Source organism: Chionomys nivalis, chromosome 25 (genome assembly GCF_950005125.1).
Source record: "Chionomys nivalis chromosome 25, mChiNiv1.1, whole genome shotgun sequence".
In the NCBI taxonomy this organism is placed as follows: Eukaryota; Metazoa; Chordata; class Mammalia; order Rodentia; family Cricetidae; genus Chionomys; species Chionomys nivalis.
The window spans coordinates 37,494,697-37,521,640 of record NC_080110.1 but is presented as its reverse complement, the minus strand read 5'-3'; positions in this window follow the sequence as shown (position 1 = coordinate 37,521,640).

Here is a 26,944-nt window from a genome sequence, read left to right as displayed (position 1 = left end):
TGCTGTCAACCCTCAACCGATATTTAGTGTGAACAGAAAATGAACTTTTCTTGTTGTAAACCATTGAGATTTGGGGGCTGCTTATTAGGTAGCAAAGTGAACAATAGCGACTAACATAAAGAAATTGTATCTCTGATCCCAAACCCACAATGGAATATCTTTTTTTTTAATGCCAGGCTTTATATGAGTAAGAATAGGGATGCAGGGACTGGACAGAGCCATATTTCAGTGCACAAAGAAGATCCCAAAAGACTTTCTGGAAGAAAGAACCCTATGTGAACATAGGAGTTCCTCCTGAAGACAAATGCAGGGTCTAAGTAAGGAACTCCGATGATCCCACAAGCGCCAGTTTTGTCAGTGCTGCCCTAGTAGAATTTCACACTATTGTGGTCCTCTGCTGCGTGCTTCCTGTTGTCTCATCATCTCAATAAGGCTCTTGTTGTGTGCATCCTGTCTTGTTCAGTACTCCACTTTTTATCTTTCAGTGTGCTGTTGCTAGATCAAAAGAAGAACCTGCAGACGTGGCACACCTCCACCAGATACGGTGATGCTTGAGTTTGTTGCAGAAAGTGATTACTGCTTCTACTTGGTCCTCTCAAGCATCTGTCCTCAGTCTATGATTCTCGACCATTTTGGGGAGGGTCAAATGACACTTTCACAGGGGTCACCTAAGGCTGTTAAAAATGTCAGATATTTACATTATGATTCACAACAATAATAAAATCGCAGTTATGAAGTAGCAATGAAATTTTATGGTGGGGGTGACCACAGCGTGAGGAACTGTATTAAAGGGTCGCAGCGTCAGGGAGCTGAGAACTGCTGCTCTAAAGGAAGCCAAGTGTAAAATGTGTGGAAAAAGAGATGGCGCAGACACTTCGAGCCAGAGTGCAGACAAAGGACTTTGGGAGCTCAGTCCAGTGCTCCAGTGTGGGTCTCTGCCTCTGTTTCCATCTATTGTTGGACGAAAGTTCTATGGTGATATTTAATATATTCATCAGTCTGACTACAGGGCAAGTCAAGGTCAGGTTCCATATCCTCTATTGTTTAGCTGGGGTTATCCTTGTGGATTCCTGGGAATTTCTCTAGAGCCAGGTTTTTGCTAACTCTATAATGGCTCCCTCAATCACGATATCTCTTTCCTTGCTCTCATCTCTGTCCTTCCTCCATCTTGACTATCCCATTCCCTCAAGTTCTCCTCACCCCTCCCCTTCTCCCCTCCTCTTCTCCTTCCACCCTTCTTTCTCTCCCAACCCCCTTGATCCCAATTTTGTCAGGTGATCTTGTCTGTTTCCAATTCCCAGGTGGGTCTGTATATGTTTTTCTTTGGGTTCACCTTATTACTTAGCTTCTCTAGGATAGTGAACTATAGGCTCAGTGTCTTTTATTTATAGCTAGTATCCACTTAGGAGTGAGTACATACCATATTTATTTTTTTGGGTCTAGGTTACCTCACTAAGGATAGTGTTTTCTAATTCCATCCATTTGCATGCAAAATTCAGATGTCATTGTTTTTTGACCACTGAGCAGTACTCTAATGTGTAAATGTACCACATTTTCTTTATCCATTCTTCTGTTGAGGGGCATCTAGGTTGTTTCCAGGTTCTGGCTATTACAAATAATGCTGCTATGAACATAGTTGAACAAATGCCTTTGTAGTATGATTGAGCACCTTTTGGGTATATGCCCAAGATTGGATCCTGAAGTAGGTTGATTGACAGTTTTCTGAGAAACCGCCACACTGATTTCCAAAGTGATTGTACAAGTTTGCATTTCCACCAGCAATGGATGAGTTTTCCCCTTACTCCACATCCTCTCCAGCATAAGCTATCATTGATGTTTTTTATCTTAGCCATTCTGACAGGTGTAAGATGGTGGCACAGACACTGAGAGCAACAATAAATAAATGGGACCTCCTGAAACTGAGAAGCTTATGCAAAGCCAAGGACATAGTCAAGAAGACAAAAAGGCAGCCTACTGAATGGGAAAAGATTTTCACCAACCCCACATCAGACAAAGGACTGATCTCCAAAATATATAAAGAACTCAAGAAACTATACACCAGAATAGAAAATAATCCAGTTGAAAAATGGGGTACACAGCTAAATAGAGAATTCTCAACAGAAGAATCTCAAGTGACCAAGAGACACTTAATGAAATGTTCAACGTCCTTAGCCATCAGGGAATGCAAATCAAAACAACTCTGCATGAAGGTTCTTAAGACCATCAGAAATATGTGTCTTCTGACGGGTATGACCCACAAGTTGAGAAACACCCATGTAGATGATTAATATAAAGGCTTAGAGAATGATGGGACAAATGGTAAGAAGTATAGTTGCTGGTCAAGAACCTTGCTTTGAATTTATACATGAGTGAGGAAAAAAACCCTAATTTTTAGTGTATTTAAATCACTTTTCATTTTAGCGTGAAGGGAGGCATGAGATGAGAAAAGGGTTTGTACTGTAGTTTAGGTTGACCTTGAATTGGCAGTCCTCCAAGCTTAGGCTCTAGAGTACAGCAATTGAAGTAAGCATTCACACACTCAATAATTTTCCATTTCTTAAAGTTTATTTTATCTTTTCTATTACTAGCCTAACTAATACAAAAATATACAGTCACTACACACACACACACAGTCGTCCTAAGCTTCTTTTTCTTTGAGTTTTCCAGGAAGATAACTTCTTTTCCTCCTTTTTTTATTGATTTTTAATGAGCTCTACATTTTTCTCTACTCCCTTCCTTGCCACTCCCCTTCCCCTTCAATCCTTCCCCAAGGTCCCCATGCTCCCAATTTACTCAGGAGATCTTGTCTTTTTCTACTTTCTACTTCCCATGTAGATTAGATCTATGTAAGTCTTTCTTAGTATCCTCATTGTTGTCTAAGTTCTCTGGAATTGTGGTTTGTAGGCTGATTTTCTTTGATTTATGTTTAAGAACCACCTATAAGTGAATACATATTATAATTGTCTTTCTGGGTCTGGGTTACATCACTCAAAATAATGTTTTCTAGCTCCATTAATTTTCCTGTAAAATTTAAGATGTCATTATTTTTTCTGCTGTGTAATACTTCATTGTGTAAATGTACCACATTTTCCTTATCCATTCTTCAGTACAGGGGCATTTAGGTTGTTTCCAGGTTCTGGTTATGGCAATCAAAGCTGCTATGAACATAGTTGAGCACATGTTCTTGTGGCACGATTGAGCATTTCTTGGATATATAGCCAAAAATGGTATTACTGGGTCTTGAGGAAGATTGTTTCCTAATTTTCTGTGAGATCACCACACTGACATCCAAAGGGGCTGTACCAGCTTGTACTCCCACCAGCAATGCAGGAGTGTTCCCTTTACCCCACATCCTCTCCAGCATAAGTTGTCATTAGTGTTTTTGATCTTGGCCAATTTTCCAGGTGTAAGATGGAATCTCGGAGTTGTTTTGATTTGCATTTCTCTGATGACCAAGGATGTTGAACATTTCCTTAAGTGTCTTTCAGTTATTTTAGATTCCTCTGTTGAGAGTTCTCTGTTTAGGTCTGTACTCCACTATTTTTATTGGATTATTTGTTCTTTTGATGACCAATTTCCTGCATTCTTTGTATATTTTGGAGATCAGACCTCTGTCTGATGTGGGGTTAGTGAAGATCTTTTCCCATTCTGTAGGCTGTCGTTTTGCCTTGGTGACCGTGTCCTTTGCTTTACAGAAGCTTTTCAGTTTCAGGAGGTCCCGTTTATTAATTGTTGCTCTCAGTGTCTGCGCTGCTGGGGTTATATTTAGGAAATGGTTCCTTGTGCCAATGTGTTCAAGTGTACTTCTCACTTTCTCTTCTATAAGGTTTAGTGTGGCTGGCTTTATGTTGAGGTTTTTGATCCATTTGAACTTGGGTTTTGTGCATGGCAATAGATATGAATCTATTTCCATTCTTCTACATGTTGATATCCAGTTACGCCAGGACCATTTGATATTTTTTGCTTCTTTGTCAAAAGTCACACCCTAAGCTTCTATGTAGCTGAGAGGACTGAATGAGCTAAGGCATCATGCAATCTAGGCACATAATTCTCAATGAATGTACCTCCGTTCTGTTTCTCAGGGTAATAGCTAAACATCCTTTTCTTTTCTGTGACTTTACTTCTGCTTGCTTTTATGCCAAGCATATGTTTAGAGAATTTTTCTTCATTCTGTCCTCTTTACAGGGATCCTACCTCCTCAAGCATGAATGCACTAAAAGCTTATGAAATTGGCTGTGGCTCTTTCCTTTGGAATCCCTCCCGAACACAGCCCGGCATTCTCCTTCTCATACACAAACCTTTACTGTCATCTCCCTTTGCAGCTTCCTTCAGGCACTCCCCAGACCCGTTCTTGAGTGCTACTTTCTTCTCTGACTTTTCGTGCTGGGTATGCATTTGCATGTCTTGAGTGCAGCGGCCTTTGCCCTCCGTCACTGTGTTCCTCCTCTCTAGCCCTGATCAATGCTGTGGTCTCCCTCCCTAAGTCCACTTTGAGTCCCTTGGGGAAAGGGGACTTTTGTGTTTCAGTTGATTCAATCCCAGCTCTTCCTACCACCAGGAAAAGAATGTTATTTTATGCAGGGACATTATGCAGCGTCATGAATCATGTCACTTTTCATGGAATTGGGAATGTTAAAATCGGTGCCACTACTGCATACATGGGTAACCATTGTCCACTAAAATGCATACTGGGTATCCTGTCAAGACATCAAGAGACTAATAGAGTCCTCTGGTCATTATCTCCAGCCTTTCCTCACTTGAATCTCTACCTTTCAGGTAGGGGTTTTGGTTGGTTTGTTCTTAGCTTCTGGAGCAAGAAGAGCTTGCAGTGTTCGGTAAGTCACTGATGAGTCAAGTCCTCCACATCATCCTCCTTACCACAAAATTCTCCCACAAGCCCGTGTGGACCCTCTTTAAGACTGTTTCACTCATCCAAACCTCTCTAAGTTTGCAGCCTAGAGGCCAAGCACCTACTCTTTGGTGGTGAGATCCAGTGATCAGCCGAACTCACCTGACTTAGCAGCTGAGTGCCAAGAAGGTGGACATTCTCTCTCTTCGGGCAAAGCCGAGGTCGACTGCAAGTCCAAAAGCATTCGTTGTGGCATTTCCTCAAGCCCTCCACCGACTCTCAGAAGGACCTTGCACGCCCTCGCAACTACTACATTCTAACCTCACAGCCATTTAAACTGATGGGAGGCCCTTATCAACCCCTCCTGTGAGCCAGTTCTGTGACACGTAGTACTTAACAAAGTCAGACTTCACAGAGATTCTGTAACTTGGATGAGGCACAAAGGGTGAAATATGATGACAGCCGTCCAGAAACACTTCACTCCGTTTGGAGACTTACTCGTGTCTCTCCGATCCAGTATCGCTGTTATATTTTAATGAGTCATAAATGGGACGTCTTTGACTTTCTAAATGATAAAATCATCTGATATGTGTGACCTCCAATGAATGTAGCTGATAAGGCTATTTGCCATAGTGCCACCTCCTGGCCAAATATGAGAAATGAGCGTTGAGAAGGTCTGTGTTAGGGAAATAAGGATGCTCGTGTTTTGCCTAAACCAGAGGATCCAATGGCAGCAAAGCAAGGGCTTACAGTTTCGCTAGGGGAGTATGTCACAAAGTCAAGAGCTCTGAATTATCCTAGACATGTTCTGATTGCATGTTGTTTCTCAGATTTTATAGCCAGTTACCTTCCCTTTGTCTAATCTAATGGTTCTTAAAAGTGCATTCCTCAGACCAACTGGATTATCATTAAAAATTAATAAAAATCTGTTGTTTCATATGCCTGAAATGATAAACTTTTAATAGTAATTTTATCCATTCTAATCAACAATTCATTATATTTTCTAGATTTTATTTGACTCTGTATAACCTGATAGCCTCTTAGAGTAATCATGGAACAAAGATTTTGATGTTTCTCTCCAATTATTAATTATGTCAATGATACCAGAATCACATTTCAAGCTGAAGAGATGGCACAGCAGTCAAGAGCACTGGCTGCTCCCTCAGAGGACCTGGGTTTAATTCCCAGTACCCACATACTAGCTCACAACCATCTACATGTAATTTCAGGTCCAATGCCCTCTTCTGACCTCTTTGGGCACAAAGCATGCACATGGTGCCAGCACAGACATACATGTAGGCAAAACACTCACACACAAAATAAAATAAATAAATTTAACACAGAATCACATTTTCAGACCTAATCATTGTGTTAATGATCATGTTAGCCAACCATAAACAACCTCCTCAAAGAGGAAGGTGCTGATCTGGTTGATGGATAATGTATAACGCTTGCCACTGACTAAGAATTGGTTTTAATACAAAGCCCTAGGGTTCAATTTTGCTTGGATTTCTGCTATGACTATCATGTCAGAGAGTCAAGCTTCCACAAGACCACTATGAAAACATCCACCATTCCATCTCAGGAAAGCTCTGCCTTACACTGATTCTATTAAGCTGCGTGTGTATTAATCTCTATGGTCATATGTTAGTTTTGGTATAGCATTGAAATTGAAATGCATTTGGCCTTTGTCATGTCTCCACCTCCTCTCTCGTGTCTTCTCTAAATCTCTCTGACCTTTCAACTTTCCCGACCTCGGATCCAGAGGCTGAGGAGCAGGTCAGTTACTCTTGCTTAAGTGCTCTTTAGTTCCGTCTAAACCTCTCCTTACGGAAGTCTCATGTTCAGAACAGAACACAAATCTTCCCGGACTTCAAAATGCCCTTCCTTTTAAAGATGAATATAAAGCATCCCAGGCAAATGATATGCAGGGAGAGCATCACTAGGCTGAAACAACACACGCGCATTTCTATCACCATCTGCATCATCTGCCTGACACCCCCGAGAAGCAGTCTCTGAGGGATGCATGCAATGATAATCACTATTTGACATTCTACTGTGTTTTATGTCACCAAAGATGAGTCTTAACCTTTATGCTGCCCCTGCTTTCTAGAGGTGGGAACTGTCTATCTTGTTCTGAGAAGATTTTATGAGGAGATTTGGTCTAAGAAATAGTTCTGAGTTGTTTTCCAGCTCTTCACTGGATGGCATTTATTATGTTCAACTTCATTCTTACTATTACCTTTGAAGACACTTGAGAGCTGACCCCTGCCAAGTGGAGATTATTGACCTTCATATTCTTATGCGATCCCTTCGTATAAATTTGAAGCTGTGCTCAAAATCTCCACAAGTACCTACTAGGCAGGTAATGAAATATGCTCATGTTGTGTCTTCCTTTCAGAATGTTTGAGCCCTGAGATCAATAATCACTTCCCAATACCTCAGGTGATGCTTACTCTTTTGGTATTCTGCGTTTCCCTCAAGAATATTAAATTTCCCCCATGTCTCTATGATCCTGGAAGTCTATTAATAGGTTAATATCTGAGCTGTATCTGGCAGTTATAAATGTGAATATCCCCAAAGTGACTTCACACATAGCACAATGTCTGTGTCAAAGCTAGACAAAAAGAACTGAGTTTTCCCAGTATCATGGACTGTTGATTCAACTAAAATATCAGATGCTTTAAAGGATTTGATCAATAAAATAAATATATAGGAAGGTCGTAAGGATCTCAATATTGTTGAGATTCAACACTATGGCTTCAAGGGTGTTCTGGGAGTATACTTTAGAAGCAAATGTTCTCAACTTTCTGATGCTTAAAATGGATCCATCAATGAAATAATGTTTGCTTTCTGTATTGTTGTACAAGAAATGAAACTGATTCCAAAAGATTTTTTCCCATAGATTAAAGAAAAATAATTTTAGTATTCCTCCCCAATGGAGTCTATCTTCATTAGAGGAAAGCCAATGATAAGTCACTTTTGACAAGTTATACAAAAATGAAAGAAGATAAATATAAATCATACCCTTCAGAAAGATTATATCTGAGCCTTCAGTATCAAATATCCTGGAAAACGTACAAATCTCTATAGACCTCCAAATGGAATACTAATCAAGAGAATTATATAGCTTCAGTTCTAGTAATGAAATTGTGCCCTTTATTTGTCAAAAGGAGAAGCCTGTGAAATATAATAAAACATTCCTGGAAAAACCAATTAAATTACCAAGAACTCAAAACTCAAATAAAGTTGTAGTTCAATCATCATTACTTTTCTAGATCTTATTAAAAAATTAAAATAAAGAAAATAATTAATCAATTATTGTGAAAATCAACAAATGATGTTCACACTTTGATATTTTTGTTGTAATTTCAAATTTTCTCTTCCTTCCCAAAGACATCTCATACATTGGTGATTTGGAAATATGATATAAAACCATGCACTTGTGTTTTTATATTCAATACATTTATGTATTTTTGTTTGACCTTGATGGCTAATTTTTTTCAGTTTTTTATTAATCCCTATCTTTTAATAGATTTTTTATCGAGCTCTATGTTTTTCTCTGCTCGCCTCCCTGCCTTTCCCCTCCCCCTTTAAACCTCCCCCAAAAGTTCATACATTCCCAATTTACTCAGGAGATCTTGTCTTTTTCTACTTCCCATGTAGATTAGATCTATATAAATCTCTCTTACCATCCTCGTTGTTGTCTAAGTTCTCTGGGATTGTGATTTGTAGGCTGGTTTTCTTTTCTGTATGTTTAAAAACCACTTATGAGTGAGTACATATGATAATTGTCTTTCTGTGTCTGGGTTACATCACTCAAAATAATGTTTTCTAGCTCCATTAATTTTCCTGAAAAATTCAAGATGTCATTATTTTTTTCTGCTGTGTAGTACTCCACTGTGTAAATGTATCACATTTTCCTTATCCATTCTTCAGAACAGGGGCATTTAGGTTGTTTCCAGGTTCTGGCTATGGCAATCAAAGCTGCTATGAACATAGTTGAGCACATGTCCTTGTGGCATGATTGAGCATCCTTTGGATGTATACCCAAAAGTGGTATTCCTGGGTCTTGAGGAAGATTGTTTCCTAATTTTCTGTGAAATCACCACACTGACATCCAAAGGGGCTGTACCAGCTTGCAATCCCATCAGTAATGAAGAAGTGTTCCCTTTTCCCCACAACCTCTTGAGCGTAAACTGTCATCAGTGTTTTTGATCTTGGCCATTCTTACAGGTGTAAGATGGAATCTCAGAGTTGTTTTGATTTGCATTCTCTGACGGCTAAGGATGTTGAGAATTTCTTTAATTGGAAGACAATTAAAATTAAAGCATTTGAAATTCCTCTGTTGAGAGTTCTCTGTTCAGGTCTATACCCTATTTTTTAATTGAATTATTTGTTCTTTTGATGACCAATTTCTTGAGTTCTTTGTATATTTTGGAGATCAGACCTCTGTCTGATATGGGGTTAGTGAAGATCTTTTCCCACTCTGTTTTGTCTTGTTGACAGTGTTCTTTGCTTTACAGAAGCTTTTCAGTTTCAGGAGGTCCCATTTATTAATTGTTTCTCTCAGTGTCTGTGCTACTGGGGTTATATTTAGGAAGTCCTTCCCTGTGCCAATGCGATCAAGTGTACTTCCCACTTTCTTTTCTATAAGGTTCAGTGTGGCTGACTTTATGTTGAAATCTTTGATCCATTTGAACTTGAGTTTTATGCATGGTGATAGATATGGATCTATTTCCATTCTTCTACATGTTGATATCCAATTATGCCAGCAGCACTTGTTAAATATGCTTTCTTCATTCCATTTGATTTTTTTGCTTCTTTGTCAAAAATCAGGTGTTTGAAGAAGTATGGATTAATATCCGGGTTTTCTATTTTGTTTCAATTGTCCTCCTGTCTGTTCTTATGACAATACCAGGCTGCTTTCCATACTGTACCTCTGTAGTAGAGTTTGAAGTCAGGAATTGTGATGCCTCCAGAAGTTCTTTTACTGTACAGGATTGTTTTGACTATCCTGGATTTCCTTTTTTCTTTTCCATATGAAGTTGAATTATTTCAAGGTCTGTGAAGAATTATGCTGGGATTTTGCTGGGCATTGCATTGAATCTGTAGATTGCTTTTGGTAAAATTGCCAATTTTACTATGCTAATTCTACCTACCCAAGAGCATGGGAGATCTTTCCAGTTTCTGGTGTCTTCTTCAATTTCTTTCTTCAAAGATTTAAAGTTCTTGTCATACAAGTCTTCTACTTGTTTGGTTAGAGTTACTCAAAGATATTTTATGTTATTTGTAGCTATTGTGAAGAGTGTTGTTTCTCTGATTTCTTTCCCAGCCCTTTTATCATCTGTATACAGGAGGGCTACTGATATCTTTTGAGTTTATCTGGTATCCTGCTACATTACTGAAAGTGTTTATGAGTTGTAGAAGTTCTTTGATAGAATTTTTGGGATCACTTACGCTAACTATCATATCATCAGCAAACAGTGAGAGTTTGACATCTTCTTTTCTGAATTGTATCCCCTTGATCTCCTTTTGGTGTCTTATTGCTCTAGCTAGGACCTCAAGAACTATATTAAATAGATATGGAGAGAGTGGACAACCTTGTCTTGGTCTTGATTTCAGTGGAATCACTGGGAGTTTCTCTCCATTTAGTTTGATGTTGGCTGTTGGCTTGTCGTATGTTGCCTTTACTATGTTTAGGTATGTTTCTTGTATCCCTGCTCACTTCAAGACTTTTATCATGAAGGGATATTGTATTGTGTCAAAAGCTTTTTGATGATCATGTAGTGTTTACTTTTCTGTTTGTTTATATGGTGGAATTCATTGACAGATTTTTGTATGTTGAACCATCCCTGCAACTGTGGGATGAAGCTGACTTGACCATTGTGGATGATGGTTCTGATGTGTTCTTCGATTCAATTTGCCAGTATTTTATTTAATATTTTTTGCATCAGTTTCATAAGTAAGATTGGTCTGTAATTCTCTTTGTCAGTAATGTATTTGTGTGGTTTGGGTATCAGAGTAATTGTAGCCTCATAAAAAGAGTTTGGCAATGTTACTTCGGTTTCTATTGTGGGGAATAATTTGAGAAGTATTGGTATTCGTTCTTCTCTGAATATCTTGTAGAATTCTGAACTGAAACCATCTGGTTCTGGGCTTTTTTGGTTGGGAGACTTTTGATGACTGTTTATATTTCTTCATCAGTAATACGTCTGTTTAATTTGCTTATCTGGTCTTGATTTAATTTTGGTAAGTAAGATATATCCAGAAAATTTTCCATTTCCTTTAAGTTTTCCAATTTTGCAGAGTACAGGTTTTCGAATTATGACCTGATGTTTCTCTGTATTTCCTCCATGTCTGTTGTTTTGTCCCTGTTTTCATTTCTGATTTTGTTAATTTGGATATTCTCTCCCTGCCTTTGGTTCATTTGGATAAAGGTTTCTCTATTTTGCTGATTATCTCAAAGTATCAACTCTTTTTCTCATTGATTCTTTGTATTGCTTTCTTTGTTTCTATTTTGTTGATTTCAGCTCTCAATTTGATCATTTCCTGCCATCTAGTTCTGTTAGGTGAGTTTGGTTCTTTTTGTTATAAAGTTTTCAAATGTTCTGTTAAGTCATAGTGTGGGATTTTTCCAGCTTCTTTATGTAGGCATTAAGCACTATGAACTTTCCCTTAACACTGTTTTCATTGTGTCCCATAAATTTGGGTAAGTTGTGTGGTCATTTTCATTGAATTTTTTGAAGTCTTTAATTTCAACTTTTATTTCTTCCTTGTGTGTGTGGGCTTTCTGGAATTAGTATTGCTGTTGACTTCTAGTCTTAAACCATAGTGATCTACTAAGGTACATTGGATTATTCCAATTTTCTTTTTGTATTTTTTGAAGTTTGTTTTGTTTCCAAGTATGTGGTCAATTTTTTAGAAGGTTCCACGAGGTGCTGAGAAGAAGCACCTCTGTTTGGATGGAATATTCTATAGATGTCTGTTAAGTCCATTTGAGTCATAACATCTGTTAGTTCCCTTATTTCTTTGTTCATTTTTTGTCTGACTGACCTATCCAGTGGTGAGAGGGGAGTATTGAAGTCTCCCACTATTAATGTGTGGAGTTTAATGTATGATTTAAGCTTTAGAAGTGTTTTTTTTTTCATATGAGGGTGCCCTTGTATTTGGGGCATAAATGTTAAGTATTGAGATTTCCTTTTGATAGATTTTTCCTATGACTCATATGAAATAACCTTCTTTGTCTCTTTTGATTTATTTTAGCTTGAAGTCTATTTTGTTAGATAGGATAGCTACACCTGGTTGTTTCTTAGGTCCATTTGACTGGAATATTTTTTCCCAACCCTTTACTCTGAGATGATGTCTGTCTTTGTGGTTGAGATGTGTTTCTTACATGCAGAAGAATGATGGATTGTTTTTGTATCCAATCTGTTAGCCTGTGCCTTTTTATAGGTAAGTTGAGTACATTTATATTAACGGATATTAATGACCAGTGATTGCTATCTCCTGTTAATTTAGTTGTCATTGTTGGTGATGTTTAATTTGTGCATTTTCCCCTTCTTTGAAACTTGGTGCTATGAGACCATTAATTGTCTGTGTTTTTTTGGTGTACCCAACTTCCTTAGGTTGAAGTTTTTCTATTAGTATTTTGTGTAGGGCTGGGTTTGTGGCTAGGTATTGGTGAAATCTAGTTTTGTCATGGAATATCCTGTTTTATCCTTCTATGGTGATTGAAAGTTTTGTTGGGTATAGTAGTCTGGGCTGGCATCCGTGGTCTCTTAACGTCTGCATAACATTTGACCATGACCTTCTGGCTTTCATTGTCTCCAGTGAGAAATCAGGTGTAATTCTGATAGGTCTACCTTTATATGTTACTTGGCCTTTTTCCTTTGCAGCTTTTAATATTCTTTCTTTACTCTGTATGTTGTGTTTTGATTATCATGTGGCTAGGGGACTATTTTTTGGATCCAGTCTATTTGATGTTCTGTACACTTCTTGTATCTTCATAGGTATATCTCTTTATAGGTTGGGAAAGTTTTCTTCTATGATTTTTTTTAAATCTATTTTCTGTGCTTTTGAGTTGAACTTCTCCTTTTTCTATAGCTATTATTCTTAGATTTGGTCTTTTCATGGTGTCCCATATTTCTCGGATATTTTGTGTTAAGCTTTTGTTAGACTTAATGTTTTCTTTAACTGATGAGTCTATTTCCTCTATTGTATCTTCAGCGCTTGAGATTCTCTCTTCCATCTCTTGTATTCTGCTGTTCATGCTTGCATTTGTGGTTCATGATCATTTTCTCTTAATTTCTGTTTCTGTAATTCCCTTGACTTGTGTTTTTTTTATTGTCTCTATTTCAGTTTTCAAGTCTTGAATCATTACTTTCATATGTTTGGTTTCTTTTTCTTGGTTTTTTCTTTTAAGGGATTTGGTGATGTCTTCCAATTTTTTGTTTGTCTTTTCCTCCATCTCTTTGATGGAATTTCTTATTCCTCTTTAAGAGTTTCAAACATTCTCCTGAAGTTATTTTTTAGGTCAATTTCTTCTGCTTCATCTATATTTGGTTGTTCAGTTCTTGCTGTTATAGGGTCTTGAGGTTTTACTGGTGTATTGCTCTTTGTGGTGTAGTGTGTGATCTTACCTTTTCTACTCATCTTTTCCTCTAATATGTGTGGTTGAGGCTGTTTGAGAGTCTGTTGAATGAATAATCTTCTAGGTACCAGTGAATCCAAAGCTCAGGTGGTTGTTCCTCATGGTACAGTCAGTGTCAAGTTCTAGTTACCCCGTTGGTTATTCCTGTTTCTGGAGGTAGTTCAGTGCTCCTGTGCATTGCTCCACTCCCTTGGAGTTTGCTGCCTCAGGCCTACTTTGGCCTAGGCTACTGGCTTTACCTGTTTCTGTAAATCCTTATCTGGATCCATTCCTACAGAGGTCCCTGGCTTGGAGTTGGTCCTGCAAAGGTCTCTGGCTCTGGTATATGGCCTCAGAGTTCCCAGGCTCGGGTGTGCCCGGAACTACAGAGGGCCTGACTCAGGCTTATCCCGTCATAGGTCCAAGATTCATGTTCAGACCCACAGAGGCTTCAGGTTCCTGACAATTACCTTTGATGTCCCAGACCAACACAGGGACCCACAGAAGTCCTGGCTCAGCCCTACTCCCTCTGAGGTCCCAGACCCATGCCTGGCCCCACAGAGATCTCTGGCTCCTGCCTATTCCCGTGGAGGTCCCAGATTCATACCCAGATTGGCAGAGGTCCTGGCTCAGGCCTAGTTCCTCAGCAGTCCTAGACTCAGGCACCTGATGGTTAATTTTTGATGTCAACTCACCTGAAAATGCATTATTTTGGTTATGTCTATAAGGGCTTTTTCACAGGTGATTAGCAAGTAAGCCTGAATAGACTAGCTGAGGAAGACTCACCCTGAGTGTGGGGCAAGCACCATTCAACTATTTGGATCCCTGTAGAAAACAAAGACAGAACCCCATTGGTTTTTTCACTTCCCAGCCTCCATCCTTGGAAGCTGGGATGTTATTCTCTTTCCTTGCCTGTCTGTCACTCACACTTTCCCATTTTTTATAGTTCTTTTTTATTATGCTTTATATAGTTATGGGGGTTCATGCCAAGGTGGGGGTGTGGAGATCAGAGAACAATTTGCATAAGAGTTCTCATCTTCTACTCTATGGGCATCAAGGATGAAGCTCAGGTTGTCAAGCTTTGTAGCAGCACCCACTGAGCTGTCTCACTAGCCTTCGTTTATGGGTTCTTAATATACACAGGTGAAGCCTTCTCTAAGTTCTTAAGCTTTTGTCTTTGGATCAATAACTATGCCACCAGCTTCTTTAGTTCTGAGGACTTTGAACTTGGATACTACTCACACATCAGGGATCCCACCCTGCATGTGTCCTGTTGTCGGTTTTCACAGTCACTTCCCAAGTAAATTTCTTCTTCTATAATTGTATAGACTTGTGATTCTCTGAAGAATTCTCACATTTCTGAAGTCAACTTTTTTTGATCATGGTATTATTGGGGATAAACATGTTGAAATATGTATCTCTATCATTCTCTTTCATTGGCATGTATTGTTTTGTTTAATGGCATAATTTACTGGGTTAGCGATTGGATAAGTAGGTCATTTTCTCTGGCATGATGATGATATGGAATTTTTAATGCTTCCACAGTTACTGTCCTTTCTGTTCATCTTGTGAATGTGTGCTGGAGTTTCTTCAGAAACATACATGTTGAGCTGACTTCATATGTATTGGCTATTGTACCAGCTGCAAGAGATATTGTCTCTCTATGTCCCTTTTAGCATGTGGTATGGTATTGTCACTGCGGCCACCATTTGCCGTTCTTTTTAGCTATTTATCACTTTGCTACAAATTGGAAAACTTTCCAATTGAGTGCTTATCTCTCCTTTCAACATCATATTCTCTCTGTACCTTAGGCTCTGCCAAAACAATCATGAATAAAAGGCAGTGGCCCTAACTAAAAGGAAGTGGTACTTCTTGGAACCCATGCTTGTTGGAAGCAGAGATTTCCATTTCCCAAAATCTCAGAGACAAAAGGTCTCAAACCAGGCCAGATTTCTGGTGTTTGTGGTGTTTTGCTGGTGTTAAATGGTGTGACTTTGGGTATGGCATCTGGTTCTTCTGTAGACTGCAAGGTTTCTGATGGCTGAGTGTGGCTGCAAGAAGGTGCACTTTACAAATAAGGCTGCTTGGTGATAGTCTAAATCATTGTCATTTCACAAACTAGCCATGCGACATGCGACCTTGGGCAAATTTACCATTCAGAGCCTCTTCTTCCTCTACTACATGTAAAAAATTAGCTGTATCTACCCTGTAGCATTGAGAATGGTAAGTGGAGCAAATACCCATGGTACATTTGGAACTGTACCTAACACAAGCAGAAAGCATTAGCTGTGATGATTCCGTGCATACTCTTTCCTACTTTTCCTGTGGTTGACATCTACAGACCCCAACTTCAGAACCTTGTCTAATCATCTGGGTGTTTTCACTCCTCCTAATCTGAGGAATGTGCAATGAATCTTACAGTTTATAGAACAAATTTCCTGCTACAATTGCATCTAAGCACTCACTCATGGGTGGTTCACCATTTGTGTTCTCTGAATTTTTGGTAGTAGCTTTTCGACATTTTCCATTGGGTTTCTTTTCTTTCGGTTGCCAAATGGTATGCAGTCTTTATGTTCTCTCGATGTTCAACCTGTCTTTACATGTTGAAAATACCTTCTCTTGGTCTGTCATTTGTCTTTGTTTACGGTAAGATTTTATCATTCGAAGGCTCAGATTGGGATGTGATGCATTTTATTCAGCTATTCTTTTATCAGTTAGGCATTCTGTGTCCTGCTGAAATTTTCAACTCTTCCCACAATCATAAATACATTATCCTATTTTTCCCCATAAGAGGCTTAATGTATTCCTTTTCAGATTGCACTGTCTATATTACACTGTCTGAGCCATGAGTTTTATGAGTAAATTAGGAAAACATTTTCAGCAGTAGTGGTTTTCCATTATTTCCCAACTACTATCTTATTAACAACGTGTGCAAAGGGTTTATCTCTTCAGAAACTGAAGAGCCAATTTGCCAAGACACAGGAAGCAAGAGGCAGGGCATCAGCAAAGACTGGCGACACAGTTGCTAATTCTGACCCAGAGGTCTGACCAGTGTAGCTAGAAGATATGCTACCTTGCCTTTGTAAAGCCTTTCCAACCACATACAAACATGCCCCACATACATCCGGACCATAGCAATCTAAGCAAGGGTTAGTGACTGAGGAGGTCATACTTACTAAGATTAAGGAACAGCGTAAGAAAATCTTCTGGCGCTCAGAGATCAGCTGTCTTGGTCCAGCCTGACTCACAGCCAGAGCCATGATGACTTTCCAGTCACCGCATCAATGCACCCGGCTGAAACTCAAAACGGATTGTGTCAGTTTAAATTAGCCACTTCCAAAGTGCCCTCCATATCTGTTGTGGCTCAGAGCAGAAGTCTGGTCTTGCAAATTTTTTTTCTATCTCTCAAATGAAAATGACCATCTTCATTTGCTTTTCTATCTCTCCCCAAGGAGCCTATAAAATGTCGGACTTCCTGCATATACTGTATAAATATTCATTTACTTAAAACTAGGTTGCTTTTCCTTGAAATTGAAATAGTTGGGGTACCAAGGTGCAGTTAGAAAGGCATGATTGAGTCCCTTGGAGACCTCTTTAATTACTTGGTGTCAGTCTGGCTTGCACTTGAAGTCTTACCAAGAGATATTTGAGATTTATGAGCTAAGGCTTTGATTCTGTAACTCTACAGCTGTGAGAAGCTTCTGGGATGCTGAAGATTCTGAGTCTCACTTTCTTAGATTTTTATTCAGTAGCCCTGGAGGGACACCCAAGACTGAGTGTGTATAGGAGAAAGGCTCGTTAATCTTCCTTTGAGAAACTGTGAGCTATGATACTGCATCTCCAGGAACATTCTACCTCAATGATCTACATACCCTGGAGCAGACTAGCGACTGATACACTAGTGGGAATCAACTATCAGGTTCACTAGTAACCTGACATCTTTGGAAGAGAGAAATTTGGGGGGAAGTCTTTTGTTGAAAGATGGCAGAGGTAGAGACATGTTTAGATATGTTTACGTGTGCTTTGCCTGGAAAGGAGAAGCTTCTGTGGGTCAGCAAGTTTGTCTCCCAAGAGACAAACTTGGGAGAACAGGTGGGGCCCATGACAGGATTCCTTGCTGGTCCACCATGCCAGTCAGCGTCCATCCTACCCACCTATGCTTTGGAGCATAGCTTGCAAGGTCCTTAGACTCTGTTTGTCTGCTTTCTCTTCTCAGCCATTCCACACACTTAAATGGGTACATTAATGTATGTAAGTTGTACGGTAAAGGTGAATTGATTTTTTTAAGTATAGCATAGACAGCAAAAGACAGTATACTTTCAAAAAAACTTTGATATCAAAAATAAAACAAAAAGAGATTGTATAATATTAAATATATAATATAGGAGAGTCTAAGAGATATGGGAAGCTGGACAAGGTGGTGCATGCCTATAACCCCAGCAGCTAGGAGGTTGAGGCAAAAGAATTATAAGTCTGAGGCCAGCTAGGGCGTCCCAGAGAATTCCAAGCTGTCCTGGACAATGTAACAAGACTGTCTTTTAAAATGCAAGAGTAAGGCAGAACACTTATGATTCATGCAATTCCAGTCCTGTGCAGAGGAAAGAGAAGAGCTGTGGCAAAGCGGTGCTTAGAGAAATAATGCTGTGGAATCCCTGGAGTGGAGAATAAACAAAAATACATGAACCGAAGAAGCCTAGAGACAAACACATAATCTACACATATAGCATAGCTATAAAGTAAGGTTACATAGTAGCCCATTCATAATCAAACTACAATAACAAAGGTTAAAATTAGTTAAAAGGGAATGCTGTATTGTGTCTTCATGTCTTCTTTTGTCCTTTGGATAGATTTGGGGCATTGTTTTAGAAGTTAAGGAAGGGAGAACCAAAAGCATTGAGAGGCAGGATATAGTGTTGGTATTCTAACGCTAGCTGATGGCAGACTGTTGGAATAGGGGCGAGACGCTGGAGCTGAATGTCAATGCAGTTCGAAGTGCCAGTTTGGGGTTGTTGGGATGTCTCCTGCCAGCACAGCTTTCAGTCTCATGAACCTCATAGGCATGTGCTTATTCTACTCTGCTTTATTAACACTGTTGGAGTTTGGATTTGTGCATTTGAACCAGTCATAGGGGCTTCTGGTAAAGGAGTAGAAAACACAAGTCAGAGGAATGTTACATGATACATACAAATAGAACGAGGAACTTCCTTGGCCACAGAACCGGGCTCACCAAAGATTGACTTCCAAGTCTGTCATTGCCTGGTTGTGTTGCCTCTGGAACTTTCCAAGCCTTGTTCCGCTAGCAAGTGGAGACAATAATAGCTATTACATGCACAATACCACTGTCTTGTAGTATCCTTGAAGTATATTATAATTGTGTCTACCTATACACATGAACATATATATCACCCTTGCACATAGGATGGTCTGCAGTACTTGTTTGCCTCTGACTTGAAAGTGAGGGGATTCAAATTCCCAGTCGTCATTTCCTATTGATACATCCCAAAGATGGGATGCTTTCGTGTCCTATGCCAGAGTTGGTAAAAGTTATCATTGTTTTACAAGGAGGGACTTACCACTGGCTGGCTATGATTCACATCACTCTTCAGAGGTATGACCTTTATTTAAGTAATTCAAAACTGACAGCCTTCACTACAGAACATTGTTTCAAAGGAAAATTTTAGAAATGGGCATATATAATAGAAGAGATGCTTCTTAAAATTCTTTCCAAGGATTCTTTTTCTTGTAAAATGAAAAAAATTATTAAAACACCAAAACACGCAATTAAATTAGATAAAATCACTGGCCAGGGTGGCACACGCCTTTAATCTCAGCACTCCGGAGGCAGAAACAGGTGGCTTTCTATGAGTTCAAGGCTGGCCTGGTCTATGTAGTGAGTACCAGGATAGTCAGGGCTGTGTAGGAGAACCACAACAAACAAACAAGACAAAACAACAAAAAACAAAAAACCCAAAACAAAAACAACAAAGCCAGTAGAAAGAAAGAAAAAGAAAATAGATTAACATCTTGAGTTTTAATAAACATAAAATACCTTGATCATCGCTCAGGACTCTTTCAGCGTGTTGCATAAATATTCAATTACCTGTGACTTTTACTTACAAAACCACATTTAAGGAATAATCATTTTCCCTGTTCAGCAGAAATTAAAATTCACTGCTCATGATAGTTGGATTTTATTCGCTATAAATAATTTTCAGGTGTTTCTTTCAGAGTTCTGAATATTTTGGCATACATTTCCCGCTTCCTTGCAAGGGAAGTCAGACCTGAAGGAGTTTCTCTTTAGTCTTATTATAAACACAGTTCAAAGATGCACCAGGTGGAATTATCCGTGTGACATTTTCCGTGTTAAATGCAATCACTCTCCTATGAATATGTTGCTATATTTGGAAATTTATTTCCCGTCATGCAAATTTCTTTCCTATATTTCTGTTAATAGGGTTGTCAGAAGATTAAAATATCATTTGAGGTAAAAAAAATTATAAGAGAATCTTTTGTACTTCCTGGGTTTAGGGAACCAGTGAATTCAGAAGCTCACCCAAACAATTATTGTTTTCAAATTTCCTTGGTCTACATTAGGTCTTAAACTATACTGTGTGTGGCTGCCTGCAGTTGCGTTGTGCCATCTGTGATAGTGTTTACTGAGGTGAATGACACATTGGGAAATGCAGTGTTTGTCTAGCTGGGTGACGTTTCCTGTTCCAGGCTGAAGGAATAATACCCATCATGTTTTCTTGTAATCAATATGGAAGATTCCACTGTAATCCGCGATCCCACGGACACATTGGCCAGGTGACATTTAATAGTGACTCTCTTCCTTGGGAAGGTTCCAAACACTCTCTGCAGCTAGGAGAAGTGATCAACAAACCTGCAATCACAGCATGGGCTCCTGAAAGGCTGTGTGTCCTGAGGTGAAATTGCCAAGGCTTAATAACACAAAGCGATGCTTCCTGCTGTTCAGAGGAAGAGAGTAAGAAAGAAAAGGCTGAGTCACACCTCCAGGCAGATGAACAAGAAACCCTTGTATTTCATCAGTGTATCCAAAATTTCTGGACGACCTTAGACTATGATTCAAGTTTGTGTCTTTGTTGTTCAATTAAAATAACACCCACTTGAGAAGGCAGAATACAAAGCCTATAGAAATAGGAGGACTTCCCTAGGACATGAAAGCTGAAAGGTGTATGTACAGCCCACAGTTAGATGGGCAAAGCAAAAGAGAAAAACATTATTCACATGATGGACAAAAAAAAATGATCTGGATATTTCAGAACAAATTAACTAGCTAAATGGGTTTTTTCCTTCCATTAGTTCCAAAGAGAAAATAGTCATTCACTGTACCTCAAATTCCAGTCTGATCCAGTTACCGTGAGGGACAAATTCTAACAGCCACCCACAGTGACCTCAGCCTCCTGGTGTCTTCACCTCTGTAGAGACTCCTCTTATTCATTTGTTCCTCACCGATAGAACATGGCAGGGATAATGGTTGCTATTCCCATTAGGAGTGACGTTTCCTACACTCTGCGTATACTGGGAGATACAGATTGATCCTCATGAAGTTGGCAGCACTTGTGGTCTGAGCATGCAGCGAGGAGAGAGAGACAGAATCCTAGGCTACAGCCGGCTTCAAGGACTTTACTGCGGCATCTGTCATCCATCAGGGAACACCCTGGGGCCGTCTGTCATCCAGCAATGCTAAAATGAATTCAGTCAACAACCCGGATGACCCGAGGGACAGATTTGGGTCTAGGAAGGATGCCAGGTGAGGACGTTGCTGATACTGTCTTCATCATGCCTTCTAAGACTCCGAGAGGAAATCCTAGAGAAAATGTACTCTAAGACACATAGACTGTGAGATGAATGTGCATTGGTTTAAGCCTGTCAGTTTGTGTCAACTTATGATATAGCTATAGAAAGTTAAGACACCCGCAGAAAGGGCACAAATAAAACACAAAACAAAAAAAGTATTGTCAAGGATGAGGAGCAATTGTGGTGTCCATGCACTTCTAGATTGGAAACTGGAAATTCAGTTATTCAGAAGACCATTTGGCAACATCACCAAAATTTGAGTCCTATATCTATCTTCTGTGATTCAAACATTTAGTTCCAAAATTATGACGAAAATAAATGAATGAGACCTGAAGAGATGGCTCGGTCGCTGTGAGTATTTGTTCTCCACTGAACCCAAGTTCAGTTCTTAGCACTGATATTAGGAGATTCCGAACTATCTGATCTTCAGCTTCAGCAACACCAGCACCCTCTGGACTCCACCATCACTCCACACCATGCCAGACACTCATGCATGCAAACATGGCAGACACTGATAAACACACACACAGAGACACTCAGACATACGTGGCAAACACAAAGACACACATAGACACACACAGCAGACACTCATATAAACACAGATACTCACATAAACACACACACAGATTCTCACAGACACATACGTACACACATGGCAGACATTCATACAAACATGCATGCATACACATGAACAAAAATTAGGGTTTGGAGACCTGCCTTCGCCTCTTGCAGAGGACCTGATTTCGATTCCTAGCACCCATGTACATGGTTCACAAGCACCTTTAACTCCACTTCTGGGGCACCCGACAGTCTCTTCTGGCCTCTGCAGACATCTGCTCTCACGTGCACAGACCTCTACAGAGACATATGTGATGACCCATAATTAAAAATGAAACAAATCTTAACATTATAAAAATCAAATAAATACAATAGCTGAATAAATATACCAAAAAAATCAAGAATGTTGCTAGTCAAACTATTTGGAATAAACACAGACCTTAACAACTGTCAGTCAGTGACATGATCTTAGACTTTCAAACCATAAGAATTGTGGGAAATTAATTTCCATTATTCATGTGTTGTCATTATATAGTACTTTTGTGAGAGCAATGCAACGAGATTTGTGATACACAAACATGTGCACACACACACACATGCACATATGCATATCTGGCAAGGAGAAGGTATCATTAACTGAATAGCTTCCTGGCACTGATGTTGCTTCACTGCCTCTCCCAAGTGGTGTGGATCCTTAACCCACTGCCCTTTGCAGAGGCAGCCAGGTCTGCCTGCTCTGCACACATCTACTTATAAAGTAGTTAATGGACCACTTTCACCATCATTATCTCTTTTGATACTCAGAACAACCTTCTGGTACAGGCAGGGGCTATCATTATCCATTTATGGAGGAGGAAGCTAAAACCTTGAAGTTAAGTGAGCATTTCATGGTCTCTAACAATGCCGAGAATCCCAAAGCTCATGTGGTTTTCCTTCTCCCTGTTCATTCAGGGCACTGGCCTTTGGGCATAGCTGGGCTCTGCTCTCGGGATGGGTAGTAGAGGGTGGTGGGACTATTCAGCTCTCAGCTTGCCCCACAACAGTGCATGTCATGTGTGAGTACTGAGCTGAGTCATCATTGGAAAATAGAAACACACAATTGCATCTAAAATAACATGGTAAGCAAATAACACTGGGAAATCCATCATTTTGAACACAGTCAAGACTCTGAAACTTAGGAAAATATGTCATAAATACAAATGCATGAAGACTGCACTTTTATAAAATCTCATCATAAATATTTCATGTTTAATTGTTTGTAAACTTAAGAGAACACTGTGGGAGGTTGGAGAGATGGCTCAGAGGTTAAGAGAACTTGAACGCTTTTCCAGAGGTCCTGGGTTCAATTCCCGTCAACCACATGGTGGCTCACAACCATCTAAAAGGAGATCTGAGTCCTTCTTCTGATGCACATAAAGACAGAGTACTCATATACATGAATAAATAAATGTGTGTGTGTGTGAGATAGAGAGATATATATAGAGAGAGACACACAGAGAAAATACTAAGAAATGCCAGCAATGAGACTGTTGCCTTCATGAGATAGGCAGGCAAGTAATATTAGTCACAGTGTCCTTACAGAGAGTGCACCCATCTATCACATCTCTACATAGTCATGTTTTATATTCATGTTTAACTGTAGTTTTATAAGCCTGGCCTATATACTAAAGACGAAATTGTATACAGGAATAGGAACTCCCCCCCCCCCCGGAGAAATGTTGGCTACATTGGAATATCTGGACAAAGGGTCAAACACCTGATGGCAGAACATCAGGCAAAGAAGCAAGCAGCATGCCTGAAGAAAGGGTTTTCTGAGCTGTCTCCATTTGTTTGAGGAAGACAGTGAGTGCCTGGGTCAGCACAAGTCAGTGCATGGAACCGCTACATATGAGGTCAAATTGCCGAGCCAGGCTGTGAGGATCGCATTAGGATGCGATAGATATTGGCTGCCAAGACAATAATCTTCCTCTGTCACAGTGGACCGAGTGCGTCAGTGTGCAGCCAAGTGATGTCAACTATTGATATAGGTCTCTTCCCCCAGTAATCTCTAATCCACTTGGAAATCCATGTTTCAATCCAAGATTCCCACATTCTTTGCCCATTGGAAAAGGCAATTACATTCTGCAGAGGGAACCTTACTTTTCCTGGAAGAATGGAGCGTGAGAGACAGTAATCAAGAGGGAGAGAGGGAACGCCGGTGTGACAGATGATGGAGAATTAAATCATGCCGCCAACTTGCTGGGAGGCTGGGGAGAGCACTTTACCTGTTTTGATATCTGTTTTGACAACTGTAAAATGAAGGCTTAGACAAGATAATCTTGCCAGTCCCTTCCTGCTCTAAAGAGAAATTGTTTATCTGTAGCTCTAAAATTGATTTTTAAAATATTTCTTTTGCTATTTTAAACAATCTCTGCCATATTGTTATAAAGCATACTGGTTGCATATTAACTCTAGTCCTGGATGTGAATAACTCTTATTTTTTTTAATGATTTCTTTCCATTTGCTGGTGTTCCCATTAACTTTGTTAATTTGCAGCCCTTCATCTGCACATAATAAAGGGAGAACCAGGTCCAACTGACACCAGCATTTGGAGTGACCCATTTAATTAAGAAGGAATGTGTGTGTGTGTATTTTGTTCGCTGACACAGCATGACTCATGAAGGTTCCACCCTTCCTTCCTTCCTTCCTTCCTTCCTTCCTTCCTTCCTTCCTTCCTTCCTTCCTTCCTTTTTTGTATTTTTGGAAATTACAGTACAGCATTTCTCCCTCCGCTTTCCTCCCTTCACTCTTTCCCACAGGCCCTCTCTCTGCTCTCCTTCAAATCCATGACCTCATCTTCCACTAGCTATTTTGTTATTCATACATGCATATGCATATAGATTCTTACATATGACCTGCTCCACCCAGATGGTGCTAATTGCATGTTTCCAGGACTTTTCGGCAGAGAACAATTGGTGTTATATTCTCTGGAGAAGACTAGGTCTCCACTCCCACTTTTCTCGGGTGTCTATTGTTCTTTGTGCAGCACTGAGGCTTCACGGGCTCTTCCCCTTCCACTTTCGTCTGTCTGCTGGTGTCATCCTCATTCAGCTCTTGTTTGTTTAGTAATGTTGATAAGAGTTTATGGGCATGGCTTCTGACTTGATGAGGAGACACAATCTCACGGCAAACTCCTTGACTCTCCAACTCTTAGAATCTTTCCACCCCCTCTTCTTCAAGGTTCCCTGAGCCTTACATATGGGGTTCTTTTGTAGATGTATCCATTGGGACTGGGCTCCATGACACTGAAGTTTGATTGGTTGTGGATTTCTGCAGTTGTCTTCCTATGCTGCAAAGAGAAGTTTCCTTGGAAACCATGCCTGGGACTGGAAACCTAATTACTTAGAGCTAGTGAAGTCACGGTTATTAGAAGAGAATCTATAACTAGTAATTGACTAAACCACCACAATCCCTAACAACAATCTATAAGCATTTGTCCTTATGCCCACAGAAAAAGTGTACTGCCCACCACCTTTCTTTAAATATCTAAGCAACATTACAAGGTATCTATGTTCATAATCTTCTCTTCTATAGGATTCTCTAAAGTCAGCACTACATTGACAATTTAGTGAGACCCAGATTGGGAAATTAACATGAAAGAAGGTTCTCTGGTAAGTCTTGATCTATGTGGAACTTCAATTTTTCTTTGTCAATATCTAATCTGTATTTATGTACTAGCCATCAATCTCTATCACAAAAATATACAGTAAAATACTTTAAGTTAGATCTAATAAATCCTTTATTCATTTCATAAGATCCAATTATTCCTGGTCATTTACCTTTTAATCACATGCTTTCGTCCAACTATGTTTTTAATGTGTTCCACTTTTTATATTTGCTTCTTTACATTACTTCTTTATTATTTTACTTAGGCAGAAGGCATCAGGTAGGTAATGTATGAATAAAAATACAAATTTGCACCAAATATGAGAATCCCTGGTTCATTTCAATGGCTATCAAGCCATCAGCTCCATTAGAGCAATGGATGCACATTTACCTTTAAGAGTGGAGTTGAGTAGCAGCTCTAGGCGTGAAGACAGAAAGATCTTGCAATAGGAAACAATTTTGCCAGAAGGAAACACTTGATCTATACCTATGTCTCTGCCCTGTCACACAATTGATCGTAAGAAATTAATCAGTGGCATATACAAGACTCTGTAAAATTTACATACCATAGAATTGTTAATAATTAACATTAATATTATAAAGAATTATAAATTAGATTAAATTCCTATTGCATATTTATTTAAATCCTATTGCATATTTATTTTTATTTAAATAAAATAATTTATTTATTTAGATAGATAGGTATAAATCTATCAAGTTTAAAACAATATAGAAATGATGGAAGAAACATTCAGAACTTAATAAAACATGTGTTTTTAACCATGTTTTTCTACTCTAATCCAGTTTTACAAATATATACATTACTAGTTTAATTATCTATGCATACATCATCTTGGACTAGACACTTGAGACATATGTTAGTCATAGCTTTGACATCATGCAATGCTGTTTGCCTCTTTCACCTGTCTCTTTTTTCTCTCCCTCCTTTTAAAGGCAGATCTTAGTTAACACAGAGATCCAGTTTTTTCAAGCCAATGCTGAAGTCAGTCATGACTGTTTTGGTAGAGGTCTCTTCCTTCATTCCCTCCCTTTTCCTGTCATTTCATTTTCTTGTCTGATAATTCTTCTCCACCCACTGCATTCTAGGCATTGTGAATTTCACCTTGTTGGAAGCTAGATATTTTTGTATACTTATAACAATTTTCTGAGCCTTATCGGATACAGCTAAGATGCTTGGGAAAAATTTGACAATTTGGATCTTGTCTTTTGAAATGTCTTAGGTAGCAGCAGAGCCACAGTTAGTCTGGGGTCAGCTATTCCTTGTGCAAACAAACCCTTCTGAATGCTCCGTCCTTGACTTACATAAGGATTCCCATTCTGGCTGGTGACATTTCACCATCCCAGCCAAGCACACGTCAGTCTCTAGTCCTTCTAAATGTTTCTTCAGCTTGAGAGAAGTTCTGCATGAGCATGTGCTG